At 38.3% G+C, this 10,507-nt stretch overlaps 1 non-coding gene across 1 annotated transcript; it reads left to right on the top strand.

The window, feature by feature from the left end:
• The first annotated feature begins 10,108 nt into the window (after positions 1-10,108).
• On the top strand, positions 10,109-10,215 carry LOC121231502 (small nucleolar RNA R71). The gene has a single exon (XR_005929560.1). It is a non-coding gene; the product is annotated as a small nucleolar RNA R71 (small nucleolar RNA).
• Positions 10,216-10,507: the final 292 nt, after the last annotated feature.

A 10,507-nucleotide genomic window follows, 5' to 3' on the forward strand; every position in this document is an offset into this window, starting at 1 on the left:
AAAGCTTGAAATGGTCAAACCCTAGCTCATTCCCATGGCCTTTTTCCCTTTGAAAATTCAGTGGAAGATGGTAAATTAAAAGATGATGGATTTTTGGTTTTGTTATTTACTTATTAATTAACCAATTTACTAAATTAACCTTAGTTATAAATCATTAAAAACATATAATGCATGCCCATGTTTGTCCACTCGCAATTAAAATGGTCTAATTACAGCATAAGGACCTTTACTTTAAGGTTCTATAGCTGTTAGACACTTTTAGCTAATAGAACTCCACTTTCACACTTTACGCAATTTAGTCTTTTTTATCAAATTGACCATTCAAACGATAAAATTTCTTAACAAAATTTTCACACAATCACTTAATCATGTTGTAAAAATTAAAATAATAATAAAATAAATATTTTGACTTCAAATTTGTGGTCCCGAAACCACTGCTCTGATTTGACCAAAAACAGGCTGTTACAACTCTCCCCTTAGGGATTTTCGTCCCCGAAAATCTTACCAATGAATAGGTTAGGGTACTACTTTCTCATAGCTTCCTCAGGTTCCCTCGTAGCCTCTTCGACACCGTGTTGTTGCCAAAGTACTTTCACGAGAGCTATGCTTTTATTTTTCAACTGTTTAATCTCACGTGCTAGAATTCTGATCGGTTCTTCGTTGTACGTCATATTAGGTTGAAATTTAATCTCAGATGGAGAAATTACATGTGATGGATCTGATCTATATCGACGCAACATCAACACATGAAACACATTGTGGATTTTCTCTAGCTCAATCGGTAATGCTAACCGATATGCCACTGACCCTATTCGTTCAATAATCTCATACGACCCGATGAATTTCGGACTCAATTTGCCTTTTCGACTAAAACGAAGTGTTTTCTTCCACGGAGATACCTTCAAAAACACTTTGTCACTGATCTAAAATTCAACATCTTTTCGTTTCAAATTCACGTACGATTTCTGATGATCTGAAGCTACTTTCAAACAATTGCAATTTACTTTCACTTTCTCTTCGGTTTCTCTAACCAAATCAACCCCGTGAATCTGTTTCTTGCTATGTTTAGTCCAGCACAATGGAGTTCGGCATTTGCGACCATATAAGGCTTCATACGGTACCATCTTTATACTCGATTGAAAGTTGTTATTATATGAAAATTCAACCAATTGCAAATATTTCTCCCAGTTGCCTTCGAACTCTAAAACACAACATTGAAGCATATCTTCGAGAACCTGAATTACTCTCTCAGATTGACCGTCAGTTTGCGAATGAAAAGTTGTACTAAAATTCAACTTTGTACCCAAAGCTTCTTGTAATTTCTTCCAAAATCATGATGTAAACCTCGAATCTCTATCCAAAATTATCGCAATTGGCAACCTCAGATCTCCATCTGAAATAATCAAAATTGACACCCCGTGCAATTTAACGATCTCAGCAATGTACAATTTAGCTAACCTATCGAGTGAATAGTCAGTACATACCAAAATGAAATGTGCAGATTTTGTCAATCGATCGATGACAACCTAAATTGCATCTTTTTTCTTTGGATACAAGGGTAATCCCGATATGAAATCCATAGTCACTCTATCCTATTTCCACTCCGGTATCATCACAGGCTGAAGTAAACCTGAAGGCACTTGATGCTCAGCTTTCACTTGCTGACAAATCAAACACTTATACAAACTCAGAAATGTCTCATTTCACACCCAACTAGCAATACGACTTCTGCAAATCATAGTACATTTTGGTACTTTCCGGGTGAACAGATAAACTACTACTATGTGCCTCGTGTAAAATTTTCTAAATCAACTCTGGATTTTTCGGTACGTAGATTCTATCTCAGAACATCAAACAATCATTGAATTCGATATGGTACTCTAAATCACTATTCGACTCGCACTACACTCTTTTAGCTTGCAATTCATTATCACATTTCTGAGCCTCGCAAATTTGCTGAAAAAATACTGGTTAGCTTTTAACTTAGCAAAAATCAAACCATCATCAGATAATTTCAACTGTGTATTCATTGTTCGCAAGGTAAACAACGATTTTCGACTCAAAGCATCTGCGACTAAATTCGCTTTCCTCGAATGATAATCGATTACTAACTCATAATGTTTTAGTAGCTCAAGCCATCTTCGTTGTCGCAAATTCAATTCTTTTTGAGTCATAATATAGTTTAAGCTTTTATGGTCAATAAAGATGTGGCATTTCTCACCATACAAATGATGTCACCAAATTTTCAATGCAAATACAATAGCGGCCAACTCTAAATCATGCGTCGAAAAATTCTTTTCATGCGGTTTCAACTGTCTGGAGGCATAATATACAACTTTTCCCTCTTACATCAATACGCAGCCCAAAACATTCAATGGCGAGTCATTGTAAATCACAAATTCTTTACCCGATTCAGGTTGAACTAATACTGGTGCCTTAGTTAACAATGTTTTCAATTGATAAAAACTTTGTTGATATTTCTTGAACCATTCAAACTTTACATCTTTCTATAGCAATCGGGTCATCAGTGTAGCAATCAACGAGAACCCTTTAACGAAATGTCGATAGTAATCAGCCAAACCCAAAAAGCTTCTAACCTCAAATACATTTCTAGGTGGTTTCTAGTCAATAACTGCAAAAATCTTGCTCGAATCAACTCGATACCATCCGTTGAAACAATATGTCCCAAAAATCCAACTTCCTAGAGCCAAAACTCACACTTACTGAATTTAGAACACTGTTGCTTATCTCTCAAGGTTTTCAACACAATCCTCAAATGCTCGGCATGCTCAACTCATCTCGAGAATAGATCAGAATGTTTTCAATGAACACAACCACAAATCTATCTAAATACGGTCTAAAGATCCGATTCATCAAATCCATAAAAATGGTAGGAGCATTAATCAATCCAAAAGGCATAACAAGAAATTCATAATGTCCATACCTCATTCTGAATGTAGTTTTTGGCACATCTAAGTCTTTAACTTGCAATTGATAATAACAATATCTCAAATCAATCTTTGAAAACACTGTTGCTCATTTTAACTGATCAAACAAATCATCTATTCTCGGAAATGGATACTTGTTCTAAATCATAACCTTGTTGAGCTCTCAATAGTCATAAATGATACGTGATATTTGCGGCAGGTTTTAAATATTTATAATTAATCGCTCTTGAAACTAACTATTATCACGATGAAGGCAAGTGTACCTATTGAATAGTAGTATAGCTTTAGCAAAACTGGATTGTCAAACCCAAAGGAACCAAGAGTACTAGTAATTACTTTCTTTTTATTATCTAGCCTAAAAATTAAGGGATTTGTTTATCTAAATTAATTAACAAAACTAACAGTGCACAGAAAGAAAATTTGGGAAAATACTTTTGGGAAAATTCGATTGATTAAGACAATACGTAAGGAAAAATCCATCTAGACTTCACTTGTTATTTGACTCTGAATCAGACAATTTATTCATTTGACTTGATCCGTAGAAATCCCTAAGATATATTATTATCTCTCTCGAGACTAATAACGTCTAACCCTAGGTTGATTAATTGAAATCTCTTTCTAATTAACACCTAGTGTTGCATTAACTCGATCTATGGATCCCCTTATTAGGTTTCACCCTAATCCGATAAAATCTTATCACCCTATCTCTAGGTGTGCAATTAACTCCACTTAATTATGAAAAATTTACTCTTAGACAGGGTCTATTCCTCCTCTGAATAAAAGCATTAACTTGAATCAATATCCTGGAATATCAAAACAAGAATTAAGAACACATAATTAAGAACAAGTCAAATATTTATCATACAATTCATATAATAATAACAAGATCTATCTTAGGTTTCATTCCCCTTAGGTATTTGGGGGGTTTAGTTCATGATTATAAAAGAAAAAATCTCAAAAGCATAATGGTAACAAAACATAAGAAAACCCAAAACTCCTGAAGGAACTTGAAGGGATATCTTCAGTCTTGATGATGAATCCGGCTTCTAAGATGGACTAATCAGCTTTCCTTGAGTAATTCCTTGCTTCCTACTCTGCGTCCTCCTTCCTAAGTGCCTCATTCGATGTTTAAATAGGCTTTAGAATGCCTACGAGCCCTCAAAATTGGCCTTTTCTGAATAGGATTATACTTGGGCTCGGTAGGGACACGCTCGTGTGACACGCCCGTGTGTGAAATTCAACTAAAAGCACATCAAAGTTTCAAACATTCCAAGTTGAGTATTTCATCACGAAAACATAAGTGTCTCCCCTTATCTAAGGGATTACCTTTGATCAAAATATCACAGAGTTTAACATCCTCACTAAAGATTCACTCAAATCATTCAAGGTGCTTAAGGAAATCAATTAAATCACTCATTAGTCAATATGAAAAGCTATTGCCATAGGCTTGCTTGAAAATCAAATCTCCACCACTATATATTGAGCTGATACATCAATCAAAAAAGTCTTTTAGAGGGTTGTAACCTGGCATTGGTTAGGGGGTGTGGTCACAAGCTAAAAGAAGAAGTTAGAATCGAGATTGAATTGAACAATTACCTAGCTAGAAAAATGACTAGTAATCAGTTGAATACAAGTGAGCTTCTTCTCAGAATATGGAATTAACACTCAAGCTCAAAAATGATGAATTACTACTAATATGTATTGTAGTACATTTTTTTTAGGAACAAGTCAAATACATAGAAGAGCAAAACATAGCTAAGCAATTAGTTCAAATCAAATCTCGACAAAAATAAGGATCAAATTGGGGGATTTCAACAATAATGGGTTAGGGGTTAATATTTAGGGTAAATCAATTAATGGTTTGTTAGGATTAAAGGGGTTTACTAAGGGTTAATTATGAAGGTAGGTTTTTGTGGAGTGAGTGGGTTAAACCTAAGTGCCTTTATCATCTCGACTTATCAAATCAAATGGTGTGGTCTTGACATGCATAATCAAGTAAGTTCTAGAATAACAAATCAATACTGACGCACTCATAATAAAAGTGAGCATGAAAGATATAAAATATGCTCTAAACGCTCAAGATCTCACAGAAATTATGGCTTTTTGATGTTCAAACTTGTGAATTTCAACTCAAGATAATACCTAAACTTAGGGAAACAACCTAAAAGTTTTTAATTCTTCAAAAATCAACTTATCATGCTTGATTCCCTAATGTCTTAAATTTTAAACAATCAATGCATAATTGCCTATGTTTTAATTCAAGACATATCAATAAAAATCATAAATTAATTAAAATTCATTATAATATTGATATGAGTAGTTCACGTGAGAATAAGACAAAATTCAGGGATTTCTAATGATGATATAAAAGACCCCCCACACTTAAGATGTACATTGCCCTCAATGTACAAAGATAGATATATTGAAAAAGATAAATATATAATCATAAGATAGGGAGAGAAGTGAAACTTCCTGAATGATGAATGAACTCCTTGAATTAGAGTTATAGAGAGTAATCGGCCAAGGTAATGATGAGAGTGGAGGAGGATACTCCGATGGTGGTAGAGGTTCATTAGTCCATAAGTCTTGTGCCAAAAGAATATTATATCTGGTGGTAGCTATGGTCATGGTCGAGCAGGGCATGGTAGTCGTGGAGAACCTTTGTCAATGGAGTTTTTAATTCCTATACGATGATGAGCTTTAGAGCTATTTATAACTGTGATAGAATCAAGAACTTTTTAGGGAATATAATGAGCATAATTACTCGTAATGAAATAGCTGAACTATAAAAGTGAAAATAAAAATAATAAATATAAAGTTTTTAAACATCGTCATCGCCGGATGGTTCGCGAGGAGGTGGTGGCGATGAGATGTGGAAGTGTTGACAAATCTGATGTAGAGTCACATCAATGTGATCAAAGCACTGAAAACATTGCTGCTCAAATCATGTAAAACGCTCAGAGATGTCAGAATATGAAGCCGCTGATGAACTGGATGATGGATGGGTGGTGGCTGAGACGGTGGGTCCTTATGACTTGGAGGGACATCATCAGTAATGTCCTCTGGGTCCTCCTCCTCGGTGGACTGGATGAGGCGATACTGAAGAGGGTATGTGCCACGTCGTTTCTCTATCATCCTCATACTTATCATGCTCGAGATGCCATGTGGGGACATCTGGCCGATGAGAGTGAGGGAGGATGATTGTGCTGCTGTGTTGAGGAGCCCAAAGTGCCGAGCCAATCGAGTCACATAGGGCCCGATAGAGATGAACCCTCTCCTATGTCGCTCTGCCTGATGGCAGATGGCGAGGGCGGTCAAGTAGGTAAGGTCGAGGACGTGCCCGTTCGCCCTGCTCCATAAGAAATATGCATCGTGGGTGGTGACAATGCCGGTGCTCTCTCGTCGTCCCGTTAGAGTACGGGCCAAGATGGCATGTAGGTATCGTAGGGATGAGGCTAGGGCCGATGCCTTAGAGCGGCTAGGATCATAGGTGGCCGAGGCAGGGACGAGGTCCCTCCAGCATTTTGAGGGGGAGTAGTGGATGTGGCGGTGGAGGGTGGCGAGTTCATTGTCATCCATGAACTCCTCCGTGTATAGCCCTAGTGTAATCCCGAACTCGAGTACGCTCAACTGGCGTACTAGACCACCAAGGCAGAACTGGACCGTTCCAGGATCGTCAAAGTTGGTCATGACGGTCTGAAGATGGAACGTCGAGCAGAGTTCCAATGTAAACTCGAGATACGTTGGCTCGATGATCTCAAGGAAAAGCCCCCACGGGTCAGTCATCAAGAGGACTCGAACCGCGTCAGCCAATTGAATCTGTTCAAGTGTAGCCCAGTCAATGCAGCGGCCCACACCTAGGGGTCAGGCCCGTAATATCTTATATAATTCCTCCTAGGGTCCCAAGGGAACCTGGAGGAACGGGTGCCGAATCTCAGCAGTAGGACCTAAGGATGACGCTGCTCCTTTCTTCTTCTTCGATGTGGGAACAGCGGTCATCTTACCACGTGAGGATGATATTGTACCTAATTGAAAAGTCGAAGTTCAACCAATACGTCCCAAAGATAGCATGGAAAAATAAAACTAATTAGGAATATTTCATGAGACTCGCGTACTAAATGAAGAGAACAAAACTAAAATAACTAAAGTAATTAATCAAGTTATAAAAATAGGACTAGGAGAATAATACGACGGGAAAATCTAATACGTGAATGTATGTGGGTAAACATAAAATCCATGGAAACAAGAAAAATGGATGAATGTAGTATGAAAATGGCAATATTCTTTAATGACAAGCATGAGTATTATTATTATTCTACTTTGAATGTTCACTTAAAATAGTAAAACGAACCGGAGAAAACATGAAATAGGTAAAATATTTAAAGAAAATAGAGAGAAAAGAGTAAACAAATGCAAAAAGGAGAAGTTTGAGTCATCGAAAATAGTGTTGTAGGCAGTGAACGGGCGTGGCAGGTAGGGCGTGTGGAGTTGCAGCGGCTAGGGTTAGGGATTTTTTGGGAGGGAAATGATGAATAGTGAGGGCTTTATATAGATTTTGGGGCACACACCCGTGGGGCACGCCCGTGTGCCCTAATTTTTGCCCGTACGTTTCGCGATTTTTAAATTTGGGCGCGTCTGACATTCAGCCCACGCCCGTGTTCCTTGGGCGTGTGGGTGCACACGGCAATGTTGCACGGCTGTGTCTTGCTTCATTCACTTCTCCCATGCCCGTGTATGATAGCTCACACTGGTGTTCTTTTTGACAATGTCGACCATGAGTGAATTACACGGGCATGTCGCATGCCCATGTTAAATTCTCAGTTTCAACCACGGTTTCAAGGCATGGGCGTGTCTCACGCCCGTGTTGTTTTAGCAGTTTCGCCCATGGCCATGTCACACAGCCGTGGCAACTTATTACATCCCGTGTTGGGGAAAAACTTTTTCCCTGATTTCACACGGCCGTATCGCACGGCCGTTTCTCCGCCTGTGGTGTGAGCACGGTCTAAGACACGCCCGTGTGTCTGGCCGTGTGGATAGGAAAACCCTATGTTTTAAGACTCAGTTAGTAGGTTAGATGTGAAAAACTAGAATTTAAATAAGTCATTACTATTAGTGCTCGGGTTGCCTCCCGAGAAGTGCTTACTTATAGTCTAAGCTTGACTTACCTCTCTAGTGTGTGATCATGGTAGCTCGAGGAGTTTATACTCCTCATCCCTGTTATCAACTTTATCAATATAAGGTTTAAGACGAGAATTGTTTACCTTAATAGTGCCGAATTTGGGATGAATTACCTCGACTGTACCATATGGGAAAATATTGAGTACCGTAAGAGGAATTTCTTCATTAGGTTCAGAAGTGGCAATGCGAGGGTCTGCTGCATCTAGTAGTACTTTGTCTCCAACCTTAAGTTGATTTTGTGATATATTGAGCTCGTCCTGGTTCAGTTCAATTTATTGGGTGTTCTCGATTTCTGTATCCGCCATTCATCTAGCTCCTCGATTTGTAGCCTTCGTTCTTCATAGATAGGTCCTTTGATGTTGCTTGAACATGGCTCGTATAGGTTCTTCGAACTTATTTCCTGCAAAGTAGGGTGCACCACAGGGTCTGTTTTAGTAGAATGATTTATATAACCACCTTCAATTTTTGATGTGTTACTCGAATCATGAGCTTGAAGGGTGATTGTTTCATCTCCCACACGAAGTGTGAGTTCACCTGTGCCAACATCAATAATGGTTCTAGCAGTCGCTAAAAAGGGTCATCCTAAAATCAAAGGTGCGTTACTATCTTCTTCCATGTCTAGAACAACAAAGTCTATTGGGTATATAAATTTATCGATGTTAACAAGAACATCTTCAATGATACCCCTAGGAAATCTAATGGTATTATCAACCAATTGAATGCTCATCCTAGTTTGTTTGGGTTTCCCAAGACCTAGTTGTTTAAACATTTTATAAGGCATAACATTAATATTTGCCCCTAAGTCAGCCAATGCATTATGAACATCTAAACTACCAATTAAACAAGGAATCGTAAAACTCCCTGGATCTTTCAATTTGTTGGGTAGATTATTCTGTAGAATAGTTGAGCAAACTACATTCAACTCCACATGTGACGCCTCATCCAACTTTCGTTTTTTTGCTACAAGCTCCCTTAAAAATTTGACTGCGTTTGGCATCTGCAAGAGAGCTTCGATAAATGGTAGGTTAATATGTAATTTCTTTAATAGTTTAAGGAATGTACCGAATTTTTCATCTGTACGGTCTTTACTTGTTGCATTGGGGTATGGCACCCGTGGTTTGTAGTATTTACTTACCGTTTTCTGGTCATTGTGGTCCACCTCACCCTTACCTTTACTTACCACAGTTTCTTGCCTCGGTTCTAGTTCTGGTTCAGGTGCAACTAACCCTTCCTTGTCATGAGTGGTAATCGCATTGAGTTGTTCCCTTGGGTTAGATTCCATGTTACTCGGCAAACTACCTTGTGGTCGTTCAGAAATCAGTTTGGCGAGTTGGCTTATCTGAGTTTCGAGCCCTTGGATTAAAGCTTGTTGATTCTTAAGGGTTGTCTCGGTATTTTGGAAATGATTTTCTGACACCGAGATGAACTTCGTTAGCATCTCCTCAAGGTTCAGCTTTTTCTCTTGTTGGTAGGGTGGTTGTTGGAAGCCTGGAGGTGGTGGTCTTTGATTCCCTTGGCCTCCCCATGTGAAATTTGGGTGGTTCCTCCAACTTGCATTATAAGTATTACTATAAGGATTATTTTGAGATCGAGGATTATTACCCATGTAATTTAACTACTCGTTCTCCATGATGTGGCCATAGGGTGGGTATTCTGAATTGCTTGATCCACCTCCACTTGCTTCACACTGCATTACTGAGTGAACCTTTGAAAAACTAAAAAAACCATCAATTTTCTTATTCAAGAGTTCTACCTGATTAGAGAGCATGGTGACCGAATCGACGTTATAAATGCCAGCTACTTTTGTTGGCTTTGTCCTCATAACTTGCCACTAATAATTATTCAGTGACATCTCTTCTATAAATTCATAAGTATCTTCAGGTGTTTTATTATTGATGGTTACGCCAGCGGCTACGTCGATCATCTGTCGAGTTGAAAGATTCAGGCCATTATGAAACATTTGAACCTATAGGCAAAGTGGTAACCCATGGTGAGGGCACCTTCTCAAAAGATCCTTGTATCTCTCCCATGCATCGTAGAGTGTTTCTAAATCCATCTGCACAAAAGAAGAAATATCATTACGTAATTTGGCTATTTTACCGGCAGAAAATATTTTAATAAAAACTTTTCGGTCATTTGTTCCCAAGTAGTGATTGACCCTCGTGGTAACGAGTTCAACCATTGTTTAGCCTTATTCCTCAACAAAAAAGGAAACAATCGAAGGCAAATGGAAATATCAGAAATGCCATTGATTTTAAAAGTGTCGCAAAATTCTAAGAAATTTTCCAAATGAGCGTTGGGAGCCTCGTCTTGCAAACCATCAAACTGAACAAACTGTTGGATCATTTGAATGGTGTTAGGTTTTAGTTTAAAATTATTGG

The sequence above is a fragment of the Gossypium hirsutum genome, chromosome A06 (genome assembly GCF_007990345.1).
Source record: "Gossypium hirsutum isolate 1008001.06 chromosome A06, Gossypium_hirsutum_v2.1, whole genome shotgun sequence".
Taxonomy (NCBI): Eukaryota; Viridiplantae; Streptophyta; class Magnoliopsida; order Malvales; family Malvaceae; genus Gossypium; species Gossypium hirsutum.